General features: G+C 40.2%; 1 protein-coding gene and 1 long non-coding RNA gene across 7 annotated transcripts in view; both read left to right on the forward strand.

Annotated features, from left to right (window-relative positions):
* The window catches only part of BNC2 (basonuclin 2), a 431062-nt gene that overhangs the window by 159238 nt on the left and 258511 nt on the right, over positions 1–13313 (forward strand). The window lies entirely within an intron of this gene.
* LOC120407888 overlaps positions 1–13313 on the forward strand; it is a 55403-nt gene that overhangs the window by 1821 nt on the left and 40269 nt on the right. The gene's annotated exons all lie outside the window — the stretch shown is intronic.

Consider the following 13313-nt stretch of genomic DNA (forward strand, 5'->3'; position numbering starts at 1 on the left):
GATGGAGCTTGACAGACCAGTCAGCATCTCAAAGGTCACCACAAAGCTATTAGTTAGATCACAATGCCCTTTGTTTCCCAGTGATGAGTCTGCTACTGTAGCTGTTAACTGGATAAATTTAAAATCAGTTACTTTCTGAGAATGTAAAGATTAACACCCCTCCCCCCACACACCTAAAAACAGTGTTTCAAAACAAGCACTACTAATTCTGGGTCTTTTTAAGTATGTTGCAAAAGTGTTTGACTGATTAGCAATCCGCTGGTACAACTATGATAGATGATTGCTTGTCCATTCTGTGCAGCTTTGTTTCCGTACAAAGACATAACCAGGGGAAAATGACTTGAATTTTTATTTATTTATTTATTTTTATTGCTGTTAGAGGTGGGGTTATTTATTTATTTCATTTTCGTAAGCTGCTTTCAGCTACAAGGAAACACGAGCATTCCAAATGCTTCTCACCTCAAAGTTCTATCCCCTGTTCCTGCTGTGTAACTTAAAGATACTTAAATATCTAAAGGATGTTTAAAGGAGCCCGGGAAAAAAAAAAACCCCAGGCCTTTAAAATATGCCGTTATAAATTGCTTTATTAAAATATTTACAGCAGCAGCCACAGAAAGTTGTATACACTTAAATATGCCCACAAAAACAGCAAGTAACCATGGCTTTTCCGTTTGTGGTAAATGTATTTTATCAATGTATTTTACAAAAGTAAAATGTTCTCACTATGTTGCCTTGTGACTAACTGCTAGCACTTGTTCATTTAATTACTTGCATGTAACTTTGCAAGGACAGGTTCAAATAGACATGAGTTGCAGATGGTCCAGGCTATTTGGTGTTAGTTTTAGACAAAGGCCACACTTCCTGAAGCAGGTTCACTTACGCTGTTAATGTAGCCCTAATAATTCTTGTTTAAACTCCTTGTGCAATACCAGAATATTTTTTTAACTTGCATATTCAGAATGTATAGCATATTATTTACTTTCTCCCTCACACAGATAAAGTTGGTTAAAACCACAGGGTAATGCAGAACATAGCTATTTGCAAGTTATTGTCTAGTAATTTGTGCATTTTTAGCAGTTAAATTATTTAATATGAAATATTGAGGGGTTTTTAAATTTTGTTTTGGGGATGGTCTATCAATTTAAGAATATAAAATATTGTGCTCTCCTATTCTCTACTCTACATTTATTAGCTCTGATATCAGTTGATACTCCAGTAATTTATATCACTTTCATTTGCCTTCCTGTTTGTAGCAATACAGATTGTATTCTCTCACCAATATGTGCTCATTCAAGGAAGAATAGATCTCCATAGAGAAATCCAATCAGTGGTCAAATAATAAGACTTGAACATAAGAGCAAAATTTCCATGGATAAAACAGTTTCCCAGCTATTAAAAAGAAAACCAACCCCAGAATAAAACTCATTGTAATATCCATTATTTCCAAACATGATCCAGTAACATTATTCTGTAGCACACGTTCCTTTTCTCACAGAAAAACATGCTGTTGAAAGGATTTCTACATTTAAAAAACCCACAGTCTGAAATGAAAACAAAACATTGTTAATTCTTCTGGTTCATCCACTCTCAAAACATTTTTTAACTTTTTTATAATGCAGGCAAATTCCATGTTAATTAGCCCGTGCAATTTAACACAGGAATGGAGGAAGATATTAGAAGTCAATGTGACACGTTGCTGCGCAACTCAGTTAATTCTCTTGATCGTCGTACTGTTGCCAAAGCTTTCCCCCCCCGCCCCCCCATAAAATTAAAAGATCACGTTTCAGGAGTATCAAGAAAACATTTTTTGTATGCTCAGTCTTCACAGAACTATTTGCACTAGCATTTCTTAATCTTTTTCTTCCCCTCTGCCACACAGCTGTCACTAGTACAGGAAAAGGACTGGGGGAGGGAGGTAGGAGGGAGCCTTGCTAAAATCGTGTCACGTAGCACTAATTCATCTGCTCTCATTAGAGTGAGCGAGGGACAGCAGTGATGGCCAAGAGCTGCACTCCACACATGACACACGAACAGTTTGGGGAATAGAAAATTGCTTTCTCAGGAAGCCTAGCCAATTAAGGACTTGACCATATTGAATGTCAAGTGTTAATTTAGGTTTTTCTTCATTTTCCCAGTAGTAATGCGGGTCCTGTGATGAGCAAATACATGTCAAGTAAAAGTTGATTGCATGAAGGACCTGGGTATTATATGTCACTGACAAGTCACAAATGTACTCTAGTCTTTTAACCCCTTAGGTGAGTCCAGGAGGGGGGTAAGGGAGAAGGATTAACTGTACTATAATGATAAGAATATATAGCTTACATTAGGGAGAAGCCTGGATAGGCCAGACAGAAATAGAAATTCATGCAAGAGACTAGGACAGGGATCTCCTGCAATCAGTGCACAAATGTGGTGCTTTTCTGGGTTATAATTAATAAACAAAACAAAACAACAGCTTTCCCCCCCCTCCACACACACACTTGAGGATTCTTTTGTGTTTTAAACATCCCTGTTCATGTTCTATCTTTAATAATGTTGCATGGGGAGGAGGGGGTTATACTGCTGGGAATAGGAAATATTCCTGTGTTATCTGTTTGGAAAGAAATAAACCAATGGGAAATGGAGGTGTTTAGCATTTCTGGATTTGGCCCATTTTGAGTGTCTACAGAAATACAAATTGTAAAGGGCTGGGACTTTCTTTTTTGCATTGGGTGAAAGAAGAGCAGTAACAGCAGGGAAATATAAAACACTCAATTGAAAACAGTTTATATTCTATCCTGTGTATTTCTCCAGCTTAATTTCTTAGTGATTAGAAGCCCATAGAAAGTCCACTTTCTTTTATTTTATGTTGTATCTGCCCACAGTGTAGAAGGGAGACTTCAGTTTATCTCAGAGAGGTAGCATTTACTTTTACTAGACGTGGATACTTACATCTATAGCATCTCATTTCCATTCATCAGCATATTATTTACATATGAATGTTCTGAAAATAAGAGAGTGTCTGTTTCTGTTGCAATTGTATAATTGGCAATAAATAAATATCCCACAATGAAGTAGGCATTACTGTGTGGTACCAACATAGTAAAATGGAGCTGGCAAATCTGGAAATGTTTAAAAAGTTGTCAACGCCCCTTGAATTTCATTTAAAATCATAGCATCCAATTTATGTCAGTAGATTTCCCTGTCGGTTGTAAAAACAAAACAAACACAGTAACCCATGAACAGTGCACATTGAAGTTGGTCAGCAAACATAGTGGCACAGTAATAAATGTGACTTAAAAATTCCTGTTTCCAGTTTCAAATATTTCCCAAACACTGGTAGAGATGGTGCTCCTCTGCATCAGGATTGAGGCACATAGGCACTGTCCATGTTCTATGGGCAAGCAGAGGACCTCGTTCTCTAAGGGTGATATCTCTGATATCTTTCATGAGTACAGAAATGGTTAGATGAGAGGATGGGAAAGACTTCTTAAATTTTAAACCAAACATGTTTTCTGGGAAAAAGTAATTTAGGCTTAGATTAATGTTTTCTGATCAAATTTCAGCTTTATTTATAAAAAAAGAAAAAAAAATCAACAGTGCTATCTGTATAATTAAAGTCAACTAGCTTCATGTTAAGAAACAATTCCAAGAATCTGACCATGAATAGGATTGGTGTTTTTGTGTCAGTAACTGTTTCTTATTTTAATTCATCTTGTACATGTGAGAAGTAGTGTATACTATAAACTCTCCTTACATACCACACTATGTTAGAAATAAAATAAGCTCTTCCCTCCTCACCCCCCCCCCCACCCCCGCTCTGTTCTGTTTTGAAAAGCAGCGTCTGTAGAACTCATCCAGCATTGAGAATGGCATTTTAATTACAGTGTAGACCTCAGCAGCTTCCCTTCTGCTAGGTGTGCTGAGGGACTTTGCTAAGTTTCCTTAAAGTAAATTCTGATGATGGCATCTCTGGTTGCTGATGCAAGTTTTTCCTCCTCTGTGGTGTCACTTTTGACGGATGGTACCTAGTGCAATCAGCCACAGCCAAGGCAAGACCTTCCTTGCTGTTCCTACAGCCTGACCAAAGGTCCAAAAAAAAAAAAAGACCCCCCCCAAAACAAACAAACAAAAAACAACCCCAACCCCAACCAGGACAGGCTTTTTCTGAAGCTCCATTTCCCAATGCTTAAGCTGAAGATGCCTCCCTTTGCGCATGTTTTTGATAAATTTAAGAAGTCAAATCACTGACACAGATGGATAATCCGAGTGTATAGGGTGAAGAGTTATAAATTAACACATTATTCCCTCTTAATGTGAAATACTTGAGAATGCATTTTCTCACTCCCCTGACATCTACCCAGTGAGGGCTCGCATTGTACTTTTCAAGTGGCATTGATTTGTTAAAGCGCTGAATTAGCATCTCAGGCCAGCTGCCTGTTCCACTGTTGTGTTGTTGGGTTCATTCTCTCTCTCTCTCTGCCTTGCTTCCCGCTGCCTTGGCCACACACAGGGCTTCAGCCTGCTTACCCCAGCTTTTCCCCTCTGTTATTTTAGCTAATCCAGGTAATACACTCACCAAACGTGCCTTGCCGAGCTAAGTGAATTAACATATTTCTCTTTTTTACATAGAGCCCATAATATGCACATATGTATGTGGTGGCTTTGGTTGGATGGAGTGGGAGTGCGGTCGGGAGAGATGGGTAGCAAGGATGGATGGCTATGTTTACCCTCCTTGATCTCTGTGAAGATACACATTGTTCTTTTATTTCATTTGCAATGTGCTGAAGTCTTCTGTACAATGGCTGAGTGAAAGGGGAAGGAATGAAGAAAAAGAGGGAATATTCGTCATGTCAAAAAAGATGTTTAAGTGCTATATTAAACTGTATGTCTTAGATCTGAATGTCTCTAATACTTCCATCAGGCTGCTCATTAATGAATCCAAGAATAGTTTGTGCTTGTGTCAGTATTTGTTAGCCACAGATTTTTTTATTCCAACTGGAAGCTGATAATGACAAGACTTTTTAAAATTTAATCTTCTCCTCCTCCATTTCTCTTTCTGGCTCACTTTTTTAATGTTTTCAGTACAATTTCATACTTTATATATAATGAAGATTATGCACATTAAATTAACATTACAATTTGTTTAAAACTGCTAATAAAATGGTGGTATTTTTATTTGTGGTTCCTTGGCATAGTGACTTGCAAAGTTTCAGGAGCCTACAAAGGGACTGTGCTGTAAAGTAGTATTGAGGGGTGAAATGATGTCCTCTTTATACTCTACATTCATTAATCACGCACTATTTTGAACATTATTTTTCTGCTACCAGTGTTTACTTGTGATAGTTTAATGCTTCCGAAAACTTTACCTTAGACTATTATTTAGAAATAGAAAACTTAAGAATACTCAGCAAGAATGCACCTCTTTGCCATTCCTAATATTACAAATCTGTTTTAGATGGGGCCCTTTTGGGGGTTTCTGTGGGTTTTCTTCCATACATAAATATACTGATATATTAACTCATGCATCACACACAGAATTTGAATGAGTATGAAAACTCAGTTAAACTTAAATAAAAATACACTGGCTTGACATCATAACTGTAGGTATTATTTAAAGCTTCCAAATAACAGCATAATATTTAGTGCTAATTTTGGGCCCCATTCTTATTCAAGAAATCGTACTTTCGGTAAAGGCAATGAGATACATGGCTGAGTAAGAGTGCAGGGTCAGGCTCCTTATGTAGATTCATCATCTCACACTGCAACATTTTACATGTTATCTTTCCAGGGGATATACAGCTGTGATGTTTTCTATGGCTAGACTTTAGCCTTTTATTATTTACCATGTTCACAGCACTGTACACTCTTAAAAGAAGACACATTTTCTGCTGTGAGGTGCTTACAGTCTAAATCTAGCACAATAAAGATTGAGTTGTATAATGGCTGAACAGCCAATCTTGATTCACTGGTGATATTTTTGGTAGATGGTACTTGTTGAGTTAGTGTGGACCTGTAGTGGTGAAGGGATTAAACAACTTTGGGCTTGTCTACACTTACCAGGGGATCGATGTGTGGTGATCAATGCATCGGTGGTTGATTTAGCAGGTCTAGTGTAGACTGCAGATCGCTCTCCTGTCAACTCCTGTACTCCACCAGATTGAGGAGAGTAAGGGGAGTCAACGGGAGAGTGTAGAGTGGACCCTGTGGTAAGTAGATCTAAGCTACGTCGACTTGAGTTACTCTATTCACGTAATTCAAATTGTGTAGCTTAGATCAACTTTTCCCTGTAGTGTAGACAAGACCTTTGTCTTTTAACTGGGATTTAAGAGGCTAATTGAGACCACCAATGAGAAAAAGAATTGAAACTGAAGGAGGCAAGTCATGTTTTTACATGGACAGGGTACCTTGTTCAGAGAGCATGACCAGCATTGCTGTTGTAACTTTGTGCAGCATGCAGAGAAGGACAAACCAAATATGCCCTACTGTGTAGATGTTACATAAACATGAGATGCTGTGCTGAAGTGCATCTGATATGCCATGTATGCAGTTATATATATTTCTGTTATATTAGACAAACAGGGGTGCCCTAGGCCATTGGAGACTAGTTTAATCATGCAGGTGATACACTTGGTTTGGGGGACTGGAGGAAGCGAGGACTGCATGAATGCTCTCAGTCCCACCCGATGTCAGCTGAGATATGATTTGGGGCAGATTTGGAGGAAGCTACTTGACCTTGTTCAGAAAAGAGGTGGAATAACAGTGACTGTCTTGAGAAGGGTGAGGGGTGGGAGAGATGGCTAAATAAAGACAAATGTGCTCAAGACTGATATATTGATTTTAAAATACTAAACTAAACTAAAAATCCTGTTCAAGTAGAGTCCAAGGATGATGATAGGGTCCCTTGCTTATTATGATCATGGGTTTTTTAAATTTTATTTTACAGCACCCAAAAGTGTGCTAAACACCTCACGGTAAAGATAAATAACACAGAGTCCCTGCTCTAAAGTGCTTACAATGACACAAGAAGGGGCCAAGAACATGGAGGACATACAGAGATAAGATTATGTAGTTACTCAGCAAACAAATGTACATAGGATCATATGCCTTTTTGTAGTTTTATTAAACATGCATATTTTTAAACATAAAGACATTTATTTACTTTTTTCTTAGTTGACTCACTTTTTGTGGGCAGTATGGTAGAAGTGGGTCTTACTCATGCCAGAGGCACGCATGCACAATTGATTGGGTGCTCCTGTGTGTATACGTTATTAATTGTGTGTTCACACACATACCCTGTTTGTAACACCATTCTTCAAAGGATCTCAGGGCATCTTAGACACATGGTCTCATAAGCCCTCCCATCCCCCATGAAGGGGATAAGTATTCTAGTTTTGCAGTTGAGGAAATGGATGCACAAAAACATTACATGATTTTTCCAAAGTCACCACGGTTCATGAATGGCAGAGCAAGGAATGGAACCTAAAATTGAGAAAGGCTAGTCCTGTGTGTTGACCCAAGAGATCATGTTGCTCCTTTGTATAAAGTTTAATATAATATATCAGCGAGTGGTCCACAATGAAAATGTTGCTTTGTTTAAGAACAAAGTTTAAAATAGTATATTTTCACAGTGCTTTGCCATCTTATTTTATTGTTTGCTGAAGATGCCAGGAGCATAGTGACAGGCTTCAGAGTAGCAGCCATGTTAGTCTGTATCTGCAAAAAGAACAGGAGTACTGGTGGCACCTTAGAGACTAACAAATTAATTTGAGCATAAGCTTTCGTGGGCTACAGTCCACTTCATCGGATGCATAGAATGGAACATATAGTAAGGAGATATATATACACATACAGAGAACATGAAAAGGTGGGGGTTGTCCTACCAACTCTAAGAGGGTAATTCCTTAAGAGAAAAAACTTTTGTAGTGATAATCAAGATAGTCCTTTACAGACAGCTTGACATAGTGAGTTCTCAACACAAGCAAGGATTTGTAGACACCAATTTGTAACTCATGGTTACTCAGTAAGAAGACAACCATGAGTGACACGCCGTATTGCTGTTCCTTGAGCAGAGATTTCTGTACCCTTTGCATCACCTCTCCTCACTTAATCATTTATTTTTTCTCCCAGCGTCATGAAGAAATCACACAGCGGCAAGCAACTCTTCTATTTCTTATAGAAAGAATCCTCAAAAAGTCCAGGTAGTGACCCAAATGAACTGCCCCATTTATTTAAAACAATATTGAACTAGTTTGTTGTCCTACAAGGACTGAGAGAGCTTGGAAGCAGAATTTTCCATTTCTTACCGGAGTGCATACCTGGGAATGAGAACAAAGAATGGGCTGTACGCTACCAGACGCCAGATGCTGGAGTCCTCGATTTAGGTAGGATCCTTTCCTGTACACACTACATGGCCCCAGGTATTTGAGTGGCAAAAGATGGTTGATTAGAAAGGGAGCAGCACCGTAAATATTAGCAAAGTTGCATCAAAGATCGTGGCCTATTATCATCTTTGGTCCTAATTTGTTTGACGCAGGCTTGGCAGCGTTAAGGCATAGAGAAAAGGAAAGGCAGGTTTCTTCCTGCCGGCAGTGCTTTTGAATGAAGGTACTAGCATTTCCAGTCACTCTTAACACCTGCATAGCAGTGACTCTGTTTTCAGTCATATGGGGTAAATAGTGATACTATATCCCACAAGATCCAGTTCCTGGCAGCCTAATATTAAGGCCATTCCAGATTGCCTGAGGGAGGAGGATTATACTATCTTGATATCTAACTCAGTATCCAAAAGACAGTATAACCCTGCCCCTGAACTCTCAGAGGATGACAGTCATCTCAGATTCTTCTACAGAGATGCAGGAACCCGAAGGAGGATCCAGGAAACTTAAATCGAAGACTTGAATTACCTCACTCGCCGCAGCCTCAAGGCTATGCAGCTGTTTCCTCTGGCACCAGCCTCTGAATTGGCTCCAAAGCTTGAAGGGATCCATATTGTTCAAGAGGAGGTGACAGATGAGCCACCATGATGTTAATTCCCATATAGAACTTCCACATTGGATAATCCCAGTGCTAAAAATATATGGCTTCCACCAGTGAATTCCTGTTATATACATTGCCCAAAGAGAGAGAGAGCCACCCTAATGTTGATCCTTCAGTGGTGTCAGGTTCAAGAGTCCATTCTTCCTCTTGAAATCAGTGCTTCCCCCTCCCCTCTTGTTGCTTCTGACCCCCCCCCCCCAATTCAACTAGTGCCCCCACGTTTCTTACAAAGAGAGAAAATCAACCTCATGTATGTATGTATTTAAAATCTATCTGAGCATTCTCTGTGTGCACTCAGAGTTCTGACAGGTGGATTCCTAATGCCCAGCCAGTTACTTTTAACCCCTGCAACAGATGAAAAGTTAAGGAAGCACAGAAAATTGAAGACATTTAGAAACTGGCTGCCATCTTCTTCCATGAAGTCATCTAGGATTGACTTAAATTAGCATGAAATTTGTATCTTATATCATGGAGAGCCCTCTGGTGCTGACGTGGGCTGTGAGTAGGTTGACCAGACAGCAAGTGTGAAAAATTGGGACGGGGTGGGAGGGTAATAGGAGCCTATATAAGAAAAATACCCAAATATCGGGACTGTCCCTATAAAATTGGGACATCTGGTCACCCTAGCTGTGAGGGAACTGGAAGGAAAAATGGAAAATATGTTCTCTACCAATCAAATGTTGAAGGGCTGATGGATGGGCAGATTATTTGGCACAGCTTTGAACCAGGCCCTCAGGGACATATTCAAGTATGTTGTCTCTACAATAAAAAGAAAATGGGGTGGGGCAGGATACTTAGTTTCACTAGGGAAGTATCCTGACAGTAGATCCCTTTGGAGTTTCTCTTAGAGAGGTGAATTCTAACCTGGACAGACATCTGTTTTTGGGGGGAGAAATGGAACTGGATCAACTGCTATAAATGGGTCTTTGGGTGAACAACAGAGGAGAATCATTTCTCCTCCTCCTTCCTGCTTCAGAGTAATTTTAACTCTGTGGTTATGTCTCCCTTTGTATCTGAAAGGTATTAAATCTTGTCCTGCCCTTTTAGGGCCGTCAGTGCTGCAAAAAGAGAACACCCATGGCAACAAGTCTCAGAGCTAGTGTCTACAGACTCCAGCTCACAGGGCTCATGCTACAGCACTAAAAATAGCAGCATAGATGTTCCCGCTCGGCTCTGTAGACCTCTGCTGTGGGGTTTTTTTGCACTGTTGATGTACCCTTAGTGGCGTCTTGGCATCTGCTCATGCTGTTTCATGGTCAAGGGGAGATAGACCAATCCTAGACTTAAGATAAAAAATTCATTCTGACAAGATTTTTCTGATTGGCATCATCGAAGTCGGTTGATAAGTGTGTTCACTAACACTGAAGACTACAGGGTAAAAGTGAACCTACAACACGTAATCTGTGAACCGCTGTTGTTGGATCATGTCAGTGTGCTTTGCTTCAGGAACCCCTGATTTCCTGCTCTGAGCCCTACCATTTGGTCTAGCTGCAGCTTCTCAAATTTTCATGGAAAATGACAGTGATGGGGCAATAGCAGGTAAATTGGACGCTCTTATTTGCACATGTTTCTTGAGTGGCGGACGGGGAGGCTAACAAAATAGTAATGTGAAAAATAAAAGTGCACTTAAAAATGTCTGATTATGTAGCAATAAAGACAGATTTTTCAGAATGGAAGATAACTTTCAGTATCATAGTGATCTGTTAAGATCTGTTGATGACCAAGGGATATTGCTTTTGCTTCCAGTACCAGTGGTCCTGGGTTCTAATTTCACTGGACACCTGGCTAGAGGAGTAAAATTTATTTATTATAGTGAGACTAATTAACCATTAGAACAACTTCCCAAGGGTGTTGATGGATTCTTCATCACCAGCAATTTTTAAATCAAGATTGGATTTTTGTAAACATTTTCTAATTCGAGAGGGATTTTTTTGTGGGTGAAAGGTTCTATGGCCTGAAGGGGTTCTCAGGACAAATTTTGTTGGTGGTCTCAGTGTGGCCACCAACTCTTGCTGGTGGCCACTCTCAAACTTTTTCCTAAAATACTTAATTAGCTTTAGGAAAACCAAATAAATATGCACATAGACACATCCAAATCATTGTAATTTATTTATTGCTAGCTAGCAAGTCTATTGTGAAAAGTGATATGAACAAACATACAAGTATCACTTTTCACAGCAGACTTATTCAGCCTTGGCAAGCCTGGGGACGAATGAAGCCTTGGATGGAGGGTTGGGGGAAGGCAGCCAGAGCCTGGGGGGTGGTGGTGGGGATTCAGGAGGTGGGAAAGACAGCGGGGGGCTGGAGCCTGAAGCCCGTGGCCAGAGCCCAAAGCCCTGTGGCCAAGGATGGGGCCCAGAGACAGAGCCTGGGACTGAAGCACAAAGTCTGAGCCCTACTGCTCATGGGAAAGTGGTGAACTCACCAGCTGCCTGCTCCTCCAGCACTGTGCCCCAGGTGTCTCCAAAGGGGGGCAGGGCCCCTGCTGGTGGTCCCAGTAACCAACACCAAGGCGGTGCATCCAGGAGCACCAGGGAAGGGGAGAGGCTGCTACTTTGTCTGCCCTCCCTTCCAATCACAACCCAGGAGGCTGTGGCTGCAAGAAAAGCCCCTGGTGGCCACATTTGAGAAATGCTTGACTAGATTATCACAATTGTCCCTTTTGGCCCTGGAATCTATGAAACTATGTATGATTCTATCAAGAAATACTGAACAAGCATCACTAACGTTTGCTTCTAGTAACAGAACAGCTTTAATAGTGTCTAAGCTCATTTGATTTTTCTCTTCACTCCGAACACCATTCATCACTCTGAATACTTACACTACAGGACTTTTTATTCTTGATAAACACAAAGCAAATTCTACTCTGTCTACCAATAAATCTTGAACAATTTTTTTTTGAAAAAAAAATATTCCCTCAGATATAACCATAGTGTCAACTGAAATGAAAAGCCAGAATATTGCAGGTAATCTGAAAGAAGTTCCTGGGATATTGGGATGTCCTATGAAAAACTGTGACTGTCCTGATTCAGAAAGGACATAGGGTCACTTCAGACCCTAATACGTCAGGGCATAAGCCAACCTATAACAGATTGGGGTTTCTGAAGAACCTTCCCCTATGGGCAGGTTATTCCATAATTGTCTAGTACAGAGAAAGGTGTAAGAATCCCAGAAGTATCTGGTCCTGGCTATTGTCAGATCCATTATGGCAGTTCCTACTTTCCTAAGTTTCTTGTTGCTCTAGGAAATGGAGTATCAGAACCAGGTTAAAATTTCCTGAAAATACGTACTGCTCAGACAATCTGAGGTCTCGGGCTGAGGGACCTGGAGTAAATCATCCCACACATAAATTTGCTCAAGTTGATAATGGACAAGTGAATCCTGTTGCGTACTTAAGAGCAAGTTACTAGGAAAAACAATTCTGTTTACATAATTTAGTCCTTGTCAACAAACTTGGTCATTCCTGCACATCATCTTCACCCACTTTGTCTTTGTACATTGCATCTTTAGTGCAATGCTTTCTAGCTGAATTTCTTCCCCTGCTTTCTGGGTAATTAATGATCTGATCCCAACTGTGGTCCCAAATTTTAATAAATTAGGCATTTTGTTCCTTCCTTACGTAACAAGCATATCTCCTAATTTTTGACGGGCTAACCTTTTCCTCCTCCTTCCACTTATATTAACATTTAATTCAGATTGTAAGCTCCTTCGGCAATGGACTCATCCCCTGGTGTCCTTCTGTACAGCATTTGCGCACTCATGGTCAGGTATAAATAATAATACGTTCGGTTATAAAGGAGTGCAAATCAGGTGCCATGACTTACAAATCAGTGTCTACTTCTGCAGAACAGAGAATGTTTTTAGCTCCTAATTTGATTTCTGTAGACACTATTCTGTACCAAGCCACTTGGGGTATGTCTACGTAGCATTTTGGACTGAGCAGGAGTGAACCTCACAGCCAGGGCTGACAGACTTGGGCTAGCGAGGCTCACAATAGTGCTCTAAAAATAGCTGTATAGACAGCGATGGAAGTTGCAGATTAGGCATTTGGAGCCTAGTTGGAGGTTGGGCTTCCTGGCCCAAGCTGGAACGTCAAAGCTCTGTCTATATAACCATTTGGGCTAGGAAGCTCACTCCTACTTACTCCAAAATGCTGGGTATACAGATCCCTGAGGCTCAGAGCAGAGGACAATGGGTATCAGTTCCCTGTTTCTAGTATAGGTTCAAAATATTTATGGGTGTATTTTCCAGTGTTTTGAGAATGTTTGTTTCCTTAGCTGTCTGTTTAGTGTCTT

Source organism: Mauremys reevesii, linkage group 6 (genome assembly GCF_016161935.1).
Source record: "Mauremys reevesii isolate NIE-2019 linkage group 6, ASM1616193v1, whole genome shotgun sequence".
In the NCBI taxonomy this organism is placed as follows: Eukaryota; Metazoa; Chordata; order Testudines; family Geoemydidae; genus Mauremys; species Mauremys reevesii.